We start from the raw sequence: 12677 nt of genomic DNA on the forward strand, positions 1-12677 counted from the left end.
ATGTGATGGTGCAATGCATAACAGGTAGTGTTTCATTTTGTGGAGGAGTGTTTTAGTACAATGGTCTGAGGCCATGTTGGAGGATGCCGTAATATTGAAATCATATTTTGCAAACGTCTCTTTTTTTTTTCCTGTCTTGCCCTCTCCAAAGCGAGACACCACTGGTTGGCTTTCTATATCCTTTAGGGAGTGCTTTACATAAACAGCCAGAGCTGCTACAGAGCACTCTGAACTGAAGCACTCAGCTCTTTCAATTCCTGTGTTATAATAGCTTTCACAAACATCATCAGAAATCCTCTTCTGGCAATAATGGACCTCTATTCAATTGTTGGCTCACACTTATTCCGCCAAGTGACATTGCCTGGTCTTTTGGACATTGTAGATAATTTTATCTCTACTGCCCATACAATCATTATATTGCCACAGCACCCACTGTGAATGATCAGTAAATACAAAAAAAAAAAACAGGCAGAATCCATGCACCAAAACATGTGTTACAAAACACACCTATGAAGTATACAGCATACTATAATAATCTGTAAGGAACAGGAGACTTTTTTTGCTGGGTCAGTTATCATAAGAGTCAGATTCATTTACTACCTCCCACCCATGGTAGCAGAAATGCTTAAGTTATTGAAAAGATAGCAGCACATTATATATTCAGTGATAGAAATTATTCCTGTGGTGACTTTTAGAATTTAAATGTAGCTACTGGACTTTAATAACATCTCATTTAGGCTCTTAACTTCTTCTCCCACTGAACATCTTACCTACCAATGTGGATTTATGAAGCTGAATAATTGAATGTGATATTAAAACTCAACTAAATGCAACTCTACTGCTTCATCCCACTTATACCCGAATACAAATATTGAAACATTTTCAGAGAAGTTTGCTGTGCTATCTGTAAAGAATGGGATAAGACCTTCCTGTGGAATTTAAATGACTGTTGGGGATTTGTTTGTAGCTGATAAAAGCTGAGGAACATGTGGCTGTTTGGTTTCATCAAAAATCTCAGAAGATTCAATTTTCATCCACTGTTCATTCCTGTGTGAAGAAACCTCTGTTATTCTCCACTGGATATTTATACTTTATGTACTCTATCTACTCTTATGAATAAGGAAGAATGAATAACATATGAACAAGGATAACACAAGAATAAGAGAAGAGAGTGTTATATTTGGGGTGCTGAAGCCCCAGGGGCTAAGGGCAACAACCTATATAAGTGGCACTTCAGCACATACAGTACAAGGGCGTGATCCCACCACTGCGTCTCACATGAGAGCACTACAAGTTTTATTCAATGGGGCCAAGTACTGCTGCTGGACATTGACCTGGGGTCACTGTGGTGCTGCACCACTCGGACTCACTGCACTTCAACTGTACCTTTAGTTCAGGGCAGAATTAGAGCACGTTGTTCCTTAGCCTAGAAAAAACTATTATCTACTGTGTCCGACTTTAATATAACTTGGATGGAAATGACAAAGATAACTGAAAACAAAACAACTATATCTAAATTAAATGCTGTTGTTTAATAGATGCTTTTTTAAAGCAATTCAATTAAAACCATCACAGTCATCCAAATGCACTGTCAGCTTGAAAGGTATTTATTATGTAAGTGGTAACGACAGTGGAAATAGCTTTAGTTTCATTCATTCTTTATAGGTTAGGTACACTGTGATGCAGTGGTTATTATTCATAGATATCCAGCTTCAAGATTGGTCAGTTACTTTGCTGAAACTCTGCTCCATCTTTAGCCAAAGTTTTTCCAGTGGCAAACATTGTCACAGGTGATAGATGATAGGTCAGCTGGCACAGGAATCTCATCTCTTCTGTTCTCTTCGTACAATTAGTCATGTTTTGAAGGAAAATTTGGCAGCTTTAATGTGATATGGGCCGCCTGCAGGACAGGATACGCTCATGGATAAAAATAATATCATTTTATAGAAGATCTCATATTCATCCATATTTCCACAGCCTCTTACAGGAACAGTATTAGTCACTGTGACAATGAAAGGCATGAATAACAACAGGTATATGTGAGCGGGTCCAAGGCTAAAGAGTCAGTCAAGCTCAGCCAACAGGTTGACATTTCTCTAACTTGGACCAGGATGATGTGCAAGGTTGGGTGGAGTGATGCCATTGAGTGTGCAGTATTATTTTCATCTGTATATTGTATTGTTTTTCATCTTAATCTCTGCTGCTTTGGTAGACTAACCCTCTCAGGCTCATTGTCATGCTGTATAAAGTGTGTTTATGCTGATGTGTGTTGACCAGTTGAAATAGATAGTTGACACAGGATGCTATTTAAAAAGCTAAAACAGAATGAGTACATTTTGACCTTATGGTCTGCATGTGTCAGGCAATTTCTCTAAAAAAAAATGTATCATTTCACCCTTGAAACAGTGTCCAATGAAACACAAAGTGGGACGCAACCAGCCATGAAGGATGTGCATATGCACAGAACACATGTGTACACAGGATCCACGCAGGTGGAGTCCAGTTTACACAGACAGTGCAGAGTTAAGGCCTTTTTCTGCTCATTGTGTAGTTTAAGGCCATGAGTCATTGTCTCTGGGATTGTCATTTGCCAGAACATTTTATGACACTGTAGGTCGACCTCGTAAGCCCCAGGGATGCTGCTTAGAGGAAGAACTCATCTCTGTATTAAAGCTATAAATAAAATCTTTGGACTTGTGATATTGTTTCAAACCTCTAGGCTGCTTGCTCACCATGTGGCTGTGAAGGACAATTTTCTGGCTGTGACAGGTGTTAGAAGATTGTTGTGTACCCTGTAGCATTGCAGAAGAAGCTCTGTGGACATACAGACCAACAGGATGCTGTGACTGAGACACTGGCCCCTGATCAGGTTTGTCATCTCATCTGATAGAGCACAGACTCTGTTGTACTAACATTCACAGAAGGGCAGCCCTGCAGCACTAAGCCACAAGCCTGTAACATGGTGATAAAGTACAGCAACTCAGCAGAGCCTCTCCTGATACTAAAGCAGACAGCTTAAGGTCAGCTTCCAGCTGGCTCTTAGCTTTCTATCACCACATTAAGTTGATTTTAATTTCACTCTTAATACATACTATATACACTGTCAGTTAAAAGAAACATGGAGACTCGTTTGTCAAAAGTTACCAGTCTCACGTCTGTACACTATCAAGCCTGCCATAGTTGCCAAATACAGGAATAGATTTTAAGCCTCCTGCCATCTGCGTCCACTGTCTATATTATGTAAAAAACAGCAGGACAATCAGGAGAGGACACCATTGTGAGAAGTTTGAGCTCACAGAACACAAGAAATCTTAATTTGTTGGGAATTAACTGATAGGATAATTATGTGCTATAGCACATTAAAACCAGACAAAGCTAGTTGGTTTTTTCAATCCTGATTTATTCATTTCTTAAATCTTGCTTTTTACTGGGCTTGTTTAGCAAATTGAACAGGGTCCTCCCCACTGATCAAAACCATGTCCATAGCAACAGTCATCAACAGAAAGCATAATGCCATACTTGGCCATTGAGAATTGAGTATTCAACACAGCTGTGTAATACACACTGTGATAAAAACATCTAAAAAAATGCTACTTTGTGATTCTATTTGTCCTATTAAATTTATTCATGTTGTAAGTCTGACTCTTTTGTTGCCTAATTTGGGCTAATCAGATTTATTAATCAAAGTTGTTTGCACTAAACTTTTTTTTATTCAAACACTGAGATTACCACAGCATTTTAAATCTTTAAACCTTTAACACCTGAAGAACCTTTTGGTGATTCTGTGTTAAGGGTGATGTATAAACAGAACAATACACAACAACACATCTGAGGAATTTGAATAATTTTAGAGCTTGTATACCTAAAACACAAACATTTTTCAGTCCATTACTAACAGCTAAATTATACTTGACTACTGGAGTCAGACTTTCAGTATCATGGCATGAAAAATAATCCACCCTCTTCTTCACAGGTTACGGACATGAGAGTCTGGATGGGCCAGGGGTTATTTTGTGTTGTATCATTCACACCTAGCAGAGTACTAGGCTTGAACACCGGACAAGATTACAGGGGCTGTCTGTCACTCACACTCCATTCCCACCAGACCACTTTCCTATTTCCATAACAGGCATTCGCAAAAGACTGTCTTTCAGGCACGGTAAGCTGTTCTGCACAGAGTGGTTGAGCCAAAATCAGTATACCTCTGTTCTCTGTCTGTTCCCTTTGCTGCTGAGAAATGTCATCTTTATTGGGAATAAAAAATAATTTAGATTCTGCAACATATTGAGAAGTGAAGTGAGCATATGGTTTCAAAAACTGTATGTAGTCCACTTGTCCTTTAGAAGGACTAGAAGCACCTGGGTACTCAGCTCCAGAACAGAACACACTGTTTGAAGATGATGAAGCTGAGATTCAACAGATGAATAGCCTTTCACACTGCAGCATCTGAGGTTGATGTACTCACAATATCGACTCAAGGACTTCAGCTTAGGTGGAAAAGCAAAGAGGGCTGAGCTATGTGTTGCCGTTCTTCATGTTTGTTTCTTCAAAACTTTTCTTTCATTCTCATATCTATCATAATTTCTCCAGCTTTAATTTTTAGAGATTTGACTTCACAATCATTAAATTGCTGTTTTTTAAGACACTTCAGAGGAGTAAGGCTTCGAACCCACACAAGAACAGCCAGCAGCAGGTGATAAAATGAGACGATCAATGGGTCTCAACTTTTATGCTGTTCCTATTAATTAATCCCTAATCCTGATCGAGATATTGTTGGTGCAGTCATAACAACAGTTGTTTATTTCACTGATGAAGAGTCATTACACGAAGACAGCCCGTTTGGAGATCTATCTGTTTTTAATTATGTGTCCATTTGTAAAGTCCTGGTCACACAGTCACTGTATCACGCTGTCAGCTGCACTATCAAACTCTAATGAGGATGGAGCAAGGTTAATTATATTGTTATGGCAAGGATGTAATAACCTGAATAAAATTATGAAGTTAAAATAAAACATGCATTCAGAGTAGCCCCTGACAGTAATGAAAATAAAGAGAGACTACAATAACAGGAAGCATGTTTATACCAACCTCCAGGGCTAAGAGTGGGAGTACTTAAAAACTAGTTACAACTTTGCAGCAGAAATAATCATATACAGAGCTTAAAATGCTTTTATAAAACCTGTAGGTTGTTTTTTAGGTGACCTCCTCTAACCTTATTAGCAAGCTTTGCAAACCTTGTTGTGGCTCAGTTGGTAGAGTCCACTAACCCATGTTGTATGCTGATGTGTCCTTGGGCAAGACCAAACCTAAAGTTGCTCCCTGTTTTTGTGTGTGTTTAAATGTGTGTGTGTTAGAGTGCACAAAAGGGTTAATGTAAATTTACCTTGTACTTTTGTGTGGCAGCAACACATCCTGATTTGCTATTCTGGAAATCCAGCCAAAATGTGTATACAATGTTGTTTTTTGTTTAAATAACAAACAAGTCAAAGACTCTTGTTTGTTGTCATGTAGATACAGACTGTGTGAGATAATGTGTTTCTTTTTTTCTCTCTCTGTATCTACACCAGTTGTTCCTGATATACCAGGTCAGTGTTTTTTTTCTGCCTCTCCTTTTCTGCATCCTAATAAAACTGAGATTTTTTTTTAAATATTTAAAACTTGTTTTACAGATAGACTGTAATTAAAGCCGCTCATTTCTTTTCAGGAAACCTTAATGGAATTTGATTTACAGCCTTAACAACTAAAACCCAAACCCACTCCATTCTAGCAAAAGAATAATGAAATCTTTGTCACATGAATAGCAAATTAAATCTGTGTGATCAAAATAACAGATTATCTTGGTAGTTGGGCTGAAATGGAAGTATTAATGTTAATTTCCCTTCTGAGTTCTGAGAAACACAAAAAAAGCATTTATCAGTCATGCTGAGAGATGATCTTTGAGTAAAGCTAAAAGCTCCCCTGTCAGTAGCACATAGAAACAATTAGCGCCTCATGCTGCTAACTGATTTCATTAAAATTATTTGAGCCTTTATTACCAAACATTAAACCGGTAAACTTTCTATAAAGTAAGTTTAATCAGACTGTAAGATAACTTGTGTTTGGTACACTTATAATTACTGCAAAATATACATGTGTAATTAATAACAGGCCGTGTTCACATCATATTAAGGTTTGTTAGGGTTTATGTTATGTATAATTAAGTACCAGGTGGCTACTGCCACAGATTGAGAACTACCTACTTATGCAGCTACCTGCCCTTTTTAGCTCCACTCACACTAAATTGGTATTTGCTAAGGTCAACTCTGGTCAACTCAGCTCGGCTGACACCATAGAAGATGAGTCAGCCTTTACTTACAGTCAATGAGCAGGCCATGTAACCAGATAAGTGGCAAACTTTGATGCTCTGTAATGTTTACTTTTGTAAAAGTCTATTTTAAGATGAAGCTATGGTTGTTTTTTTTCCTAGAAACTTCAGGTTACAGGGACTTTTAGTCATTGCTTTGTTGTTTGTGTGAAAATGTGTTGAACTCCTGTTTATTACATATTAAAATGACTAAAATCCCATTTTTGCAACAAAAGGTCCAATCCAACAGTTTAACTCTGCATTTTAATTGTGGAAGATACTACTGAAAGTGAATAACAAATGACACATGAATATGACTACAGGTTGTTGCCTTATGCCATGACTTTCTCACTACAGCTTTCAGTCGGAATTGTCAAATCATTTTCCTCCATTACCAAACTGTGGGAGTGGCAGGCAATCAGCTCTTCCACAGACCGATGAAACTGTTTGTTTTGCATTTAGTTGTGGCGTTGCTGTGCTATCCTATCTAAACTGAAGTTCTAACAGAATGTCTATACTTCACAGAACCTTGTTGTGTTTGCAAAGCACTCGTAGAGGTTATGTAGCCATCCTCACTCTTCCTTTGAGGGCACAGTGGACATCCTCGCTTGCTACTCTCCTGTCATGTCTAGTCTGGATGTCTGGAAGTACAAACAAGGTAGTAATAATAGCTGGAGTTTCCCGTTGTTCACCTTTCTCCCCTGAGGATAACAGTGTAACTGTGTAGCAATCTACTATGCCAGGACTCTACATGGGCTCTCTCTATCATAGACTGCGTGCAGGCACTGCTCTTCTGCAGCAAAGATTGAGTTCAAGCCCTCCAACTACAAGCAACAATCAGACCATCTTTTTATATTTTCCTCTGAAATGAGGAGTCTGTGCAATTGACGGGGTGTTAATGCTAAAAAGATCAGAGCAGGTATGTTGCCTATTTACAGTAGGAACTAGCTGCTGCACTTGTATATCTCCTGTCAGCAGAAACACACCCCCTCTTTGGCCTTCAACACATGCTCGTAACTCAAACTGCTGTGGCAGCTTTCCTCATCTGGTGCAGATACAGTGTGGTGGAGATCGAGCAATTTATTAACAGTAGCATCCAGAGGCGAGCCGCAACATGTCACACGTTTGTTGGGAGAGTACTGCAAATTTTACAGTAAATCCTAATTGCAATTGGTCATTCACATCAAAATTTGAACAGTTTCTAATTGCTTCAAAATTATTCTTATTAAAGCTCACTGTGTAATGTTCAGTGCACACCACAGTGATTAGCCATTTAGTCAGGATCAAAAAATCCCATCACTATAGTTATGGGGAAATTGTTTTTATTATACAGAAAGAAATGTGAAAATGAGGGAATTTAGAAAATATTACAGTAAACATACAGTACATGACCACAGTAGAAATCAGACCCTCCAGGATGTTGCAATCACAACTATTAGATTCAACCATTCCCTGTGAATTCTGCACAGCATTGCAATTTTGACCAATTTAACCAATCTCCATTGTTAACTCTTTCTGCTGATGGCTATCTAAGGCTGTTTGTATTTGTGTTGATTGGAAAACACACACTTTTTTCATGACCTCCTTTAAACTAAATTGATTAATATTACTAAATGTGAACTTAGGGCCTGTTTATTAACAGAGAATAAAATATTGTATTATTTTTGAATCTATAATTATCTCCTCGCATATTGTCATTTTCACCCATAAATGTTGTGACAACTGCTTGTCCCAACTTGCAGCATGTAGTGCAATTGAGAAGTGTACAATAGTCAACAGCCGGCTTCATCCAGTCTACGGTCTGAGCATGTTTATGCCAATGAATGAATGCACAGATTTGACATTACATTTTAAACATGGGAGAAATTAGTCACAAAGCCACCCGGATAAATGATATTGCAATGTCTCCTAGTTTGTGTGAGAAAGTAGAGTAAGTTTAAAAAAAAACATACACACACACACATCAATGTCATGAACAATAGTGCCCAACAGGATTTCACCCTGAGGAGACACTCCTGGTGTCACACCTCACAGGGAGATTTATCGGCAGCTCTGTGTGAGGGTGTATGATTCCTCCACACCTCTCTTCTGACTCAGGGGTCATTGACAGTGACTTATGTGAGAGGAGACAGAGGTGTCTGGGGGAAAATATGTGTGTCAGCTCACATCAGTTCTGTTCTGCTCCCATGAAGCACAGTCACAACGGAAACAGAAAGAAAGCCCTGACACTAATATCATATAATATCAAATAATCACATCACAAAGCTTTGTTTAAGATAATAAGTTGTTGTGATGGACGACTGATCAGCAGCTCTTACTTTACACCACCTCCGCGATAATATATTCTATCTAGCAGCTTTAGCAAACACAGAGTTGTGCATGTTTCACAAACAATTCAATTTTAAAAATTACTTATAAATATGAATTAATAAACAAACACAGGAGCAGTCCATTTAGTGCAGGCGATGTAAGCTGTCACACATGTAGTGGTATGTTTACAGAGCATTAATTTGTTATATGGCAAAGACTTCTTAGTCTATCTTAGTCTGAGATCTGAGTTTTGATGTAAGGACAGATCATGTCTATAACAAAAGCAAAAAGTTGGACAGAGACATTGACTGACATTCAGACTTTTGTATTAATTCTTTCTTGCAATTTCAACAGCTACTGTACTTTGTTTTCTAACATGACTGTAAAACCCCCATGACAGGATACATATGGCAGGGCACACTCAAAAAAAAAATTACTGGTAGGTCTTCCACCTGAAGTTTGTAGGCTACTTCTAAAGAAATTGACATTACCACTAGTACATGCTACTACATTCTTCACAGTGGTGCTTTAAATACTATGTGTGGTGAGGGTTGCTTGTGTAGGCGTCTCCATCATGCTCCTAGCCTTCAGCACTGGTGTCAGTAGCAGTGAAATTGTGTACAGGGATTTGTTTTTTACATAATCGTTAACCCCAAGCTCTTAGCTAATTAAAAATCCCTTGACAATGGAAGTAGCTGTTACTCTTGCCAGACAGAACGTATTTACAGTTGCTATGTGACTGCACAATCACTGTTTAGAGGATGAGTTTAGTTTGAAAGGATCTTTAATTTTAAAGTACTGTATGAGAAAATATGTCTTGATATGCCTGTAAAACATACACGCCAAACACAACCGATTAGACAGTTTCACATCAAAACGAAAAATTATTAATCAGCTGTGAAAGCGTTAAGACACTAAAAACATCATCCAATCATCCTGGTGGACCCTGTATGTACTGGCTGGCCTATCACTCTCTTCCTGCTCTGTGCACACCAGAGACGTATGTGCACTGTAAAGTAAAGATGGCAGAGAAATTACCAGCGAGTCAGAAAAAACTGTTTTTGAAAAAGCAACCACCAGAAAAAGGCTTGACGCAGAAAGATGTAAATCTAGTCTGGTTATCGGTACGACGTTTCAGCGCTGGCAACAACTCTTGGAGTTTCTTACTAGGTTTTCAAGATCTCCTACCCCACCTTTAATAATGCCTTCCATTTCCTACAATGTGCAGCACACAAAGCATCATTCTTTGCCAGAAAATGTAACAGTAGATGTAATTCAAAAGAAACGAGAGGGCAGACATGAGTAGAAAAAAAATGCAGCCTTCACTACTATTGTGGCTTACATACTAAATAGCAGAAATATTATTGTTGGCATCCAGTTTTACATTTTAAATGAGCCCATTTACACATCATGGTTGTGCTAACGTATAGCACTGACTGCTGCAGCAGTCTTCTGTATGGCCATTTCATTATTACAAGAGCTTTTGCCATGGTATTACTCATGAAACTCTGTGTTGACAAAACAAGACTCATATCAGGTGGGGGTCGGGTATTTGACAACAGAGGCTGACTTTGTATTGCATTGGACAGAAATCTAAACTTGACCTTAACATGACGTTTACATGTTTATATATTCAGTGCAGTAAAAACATTATTGTCAAACTCTATTTGTCTTCGAGCTTGTACATTGTGTAGTACACAGCCTTTGAAATCACCACTGTGGTCCCTATAAATGCATTCAATGCAAGCAAGCTGCCCAGACATAGGCCAAAGATAAATCCTACTCATTTCCTGTGTTGACAGTCTGAGGCTGCTTCCTTGAGTCGGTAAAATTAACGGCCCAGAACGTTATTTTCCCATCCAATATGGTGCCATCAATCATTCTGTGCCTTCATCACTTTAAAAAATTATGTGTCACTGTTTTTCGACAAAGGCAAAGCAACAAATTTAGTCACCAGGCAAAAGAAGTAATGATAAAATGGCACCAATTTGAGGGTAAAATAAGTGTGATGTAAAACTTGTAGATGACAAGCTTGAGTTTCTGCTCAGGCTGAAAGATGTACCGCATAGCAGAGTTAATATGCTTCAATAAATGTCTAGACATCATCAGTGGATGAATGCAGCTCAAAAATAAACCTGCATGTACTGACCTGCAGTACTGTAAGCAAGAGGTCAGATTTACAGGTTTCCTCTCATCAACTTACTGACATGAGTAATTGTGAGACATGTAAGAATCTGAATGCGTTTTTTACCTTGGAGACCTACTGAGAAGTGACCCAAACGTTAACCCTTACTAAACTGATAAAGTACTAGAAAGAGAGAGCAATTTATGCATGATGTGTTATACAAAGTATTCATTATTTGGAAGGACAGAATCTTGGCTCAAAGGCCGGTTTTCCCAACATCAATGGAATTTCTTTACATTAAAAAGGCTGTTTTATATCAGTATGAACTGGTTTGCACATTGTTAGAGCAGAAATCTGCATTTGATGCAGTAACAGCAGTTCGACTAAACTGTATTTATCATAGAATGGCAGCTAGCCTCATGTAGCCTGATAGAGCAGCAGGTATATTATAGCTGTAGACTGTGACTACTCCTGCGTGAAGTATGGAGTTTTATTGCAAAGCAGGAAATTGCAAGTGCCAGGGAACAGAAGTGAGTGACATCAAGGAGGATAGTATGGTAAGGAAGCATGTAAAGCGCATCCTTATTTCACTTCTAGGCTGATGCTCTCTTACTCCCTGATCACACAACAGCAAAGGCTGATGGGAGAGCGGATGGGTGGGGGAAGATGTGATTTGAGGGCATCAAGAAGCGGAACTGACAGAGACGGATTCACTGTGGCCCAAGCATGGAATTGCTTTTCCTTTCCCCTGGAACTGAGCTGGAAGTGTCTGCGGCTGCAAACAATCTCTAAGCAGCAGCTTTCACAAAGCCCAAGAGCCAGAACCATGAAAGCTCAGAGGCAGGTGAGAAAACGCTGAACTATTTAGAACAAGAAAAAAAAAACAGGTGGTAAGGAATGACTAAAAGTCAGCTCGGGTCCCCAGAAACTGATGCGTCAACAGAAAACTCTAATTGTAACATATTGAGTGTCTATTGTTATACTATATTAGGAAAACTGTGTGTACACAGTATGTGTGCATGCTTGAAAAGGATTATACATGTGTGACTGTCTCTGGTTTATGGGTGTGTGGGAGCCACAGAGGGTTTATGTGTTGTTGTGAACTTGCACAGCTAATTAGCTAGGTGTTACAAAACCCAAGGATAGAACATTAGGAAGACAGGGGAGAGTTTCATTTTCTCAGTTTGACTCAAGGTATGCTAATCAGTTTACACCGGGATGCCTTGAGAGTGTCTATATGGAGAAGATAAATCAGGCAATACTCAAAGTTTTATTCAAAGTCTTCACCACAGCTATTGCTACTATGATAAAGATATTGTATGAATTACACCATTGTTCTCAATGCCTCAAGAGAGTGATGATCAAATGAAAAGGATCATTAGAAACTATGGTATATTCATTAGATTAAAAAATACAGATTAACCTCATTTAGATTCAGTGTGACAAATGGGTTTTGTTAATGGACCAAAAGAGTTAACATTTGTTCAAAGGAGATCAGATGAGAGCCCCTGTTGTTTCACCACTAATGGTGCATGTCTGTGAGGACATGAGGCACTGTCAGTGTTCAGAGTGAGCTCCCTGTTGTTACACAACCTGCTGTTCATATCAACCTTACTTTATCGTAATCTGTGAGTTACAGAGGTGGCTGCGGAGGTAAATTATGTAAAGTTTTATTATTTTGAGCCCTTTGCTTCCAATTTTTAATGAATTTGTACCCACTTTATGATTGGTGCACAACCAGGTTGTTGGCGCTGCCCCAGTTTCCTTAACATGACCCACCCACCTATACAGGGTTACTATTCTGCAAAATATTAATATCTGCTAACTATGGATGTATTATGATGAACTTAAAAGACAGCATTTATGTCAGACACTATACCAGAATGAACTCTGCACTCA

This window comes from Parambassis ranga, chromosome 16 (genome assembly GCF_900634625.1).
Source record: "Parambassis ranga chromosome 16, fParRan2.1, whole genome shotgun sequence".
Lineage (NCBI taxonomy): Eukaryota > Metazoa > Chordata > Actinopteri > Ambassidae > Parambassis > Parambassis ranga.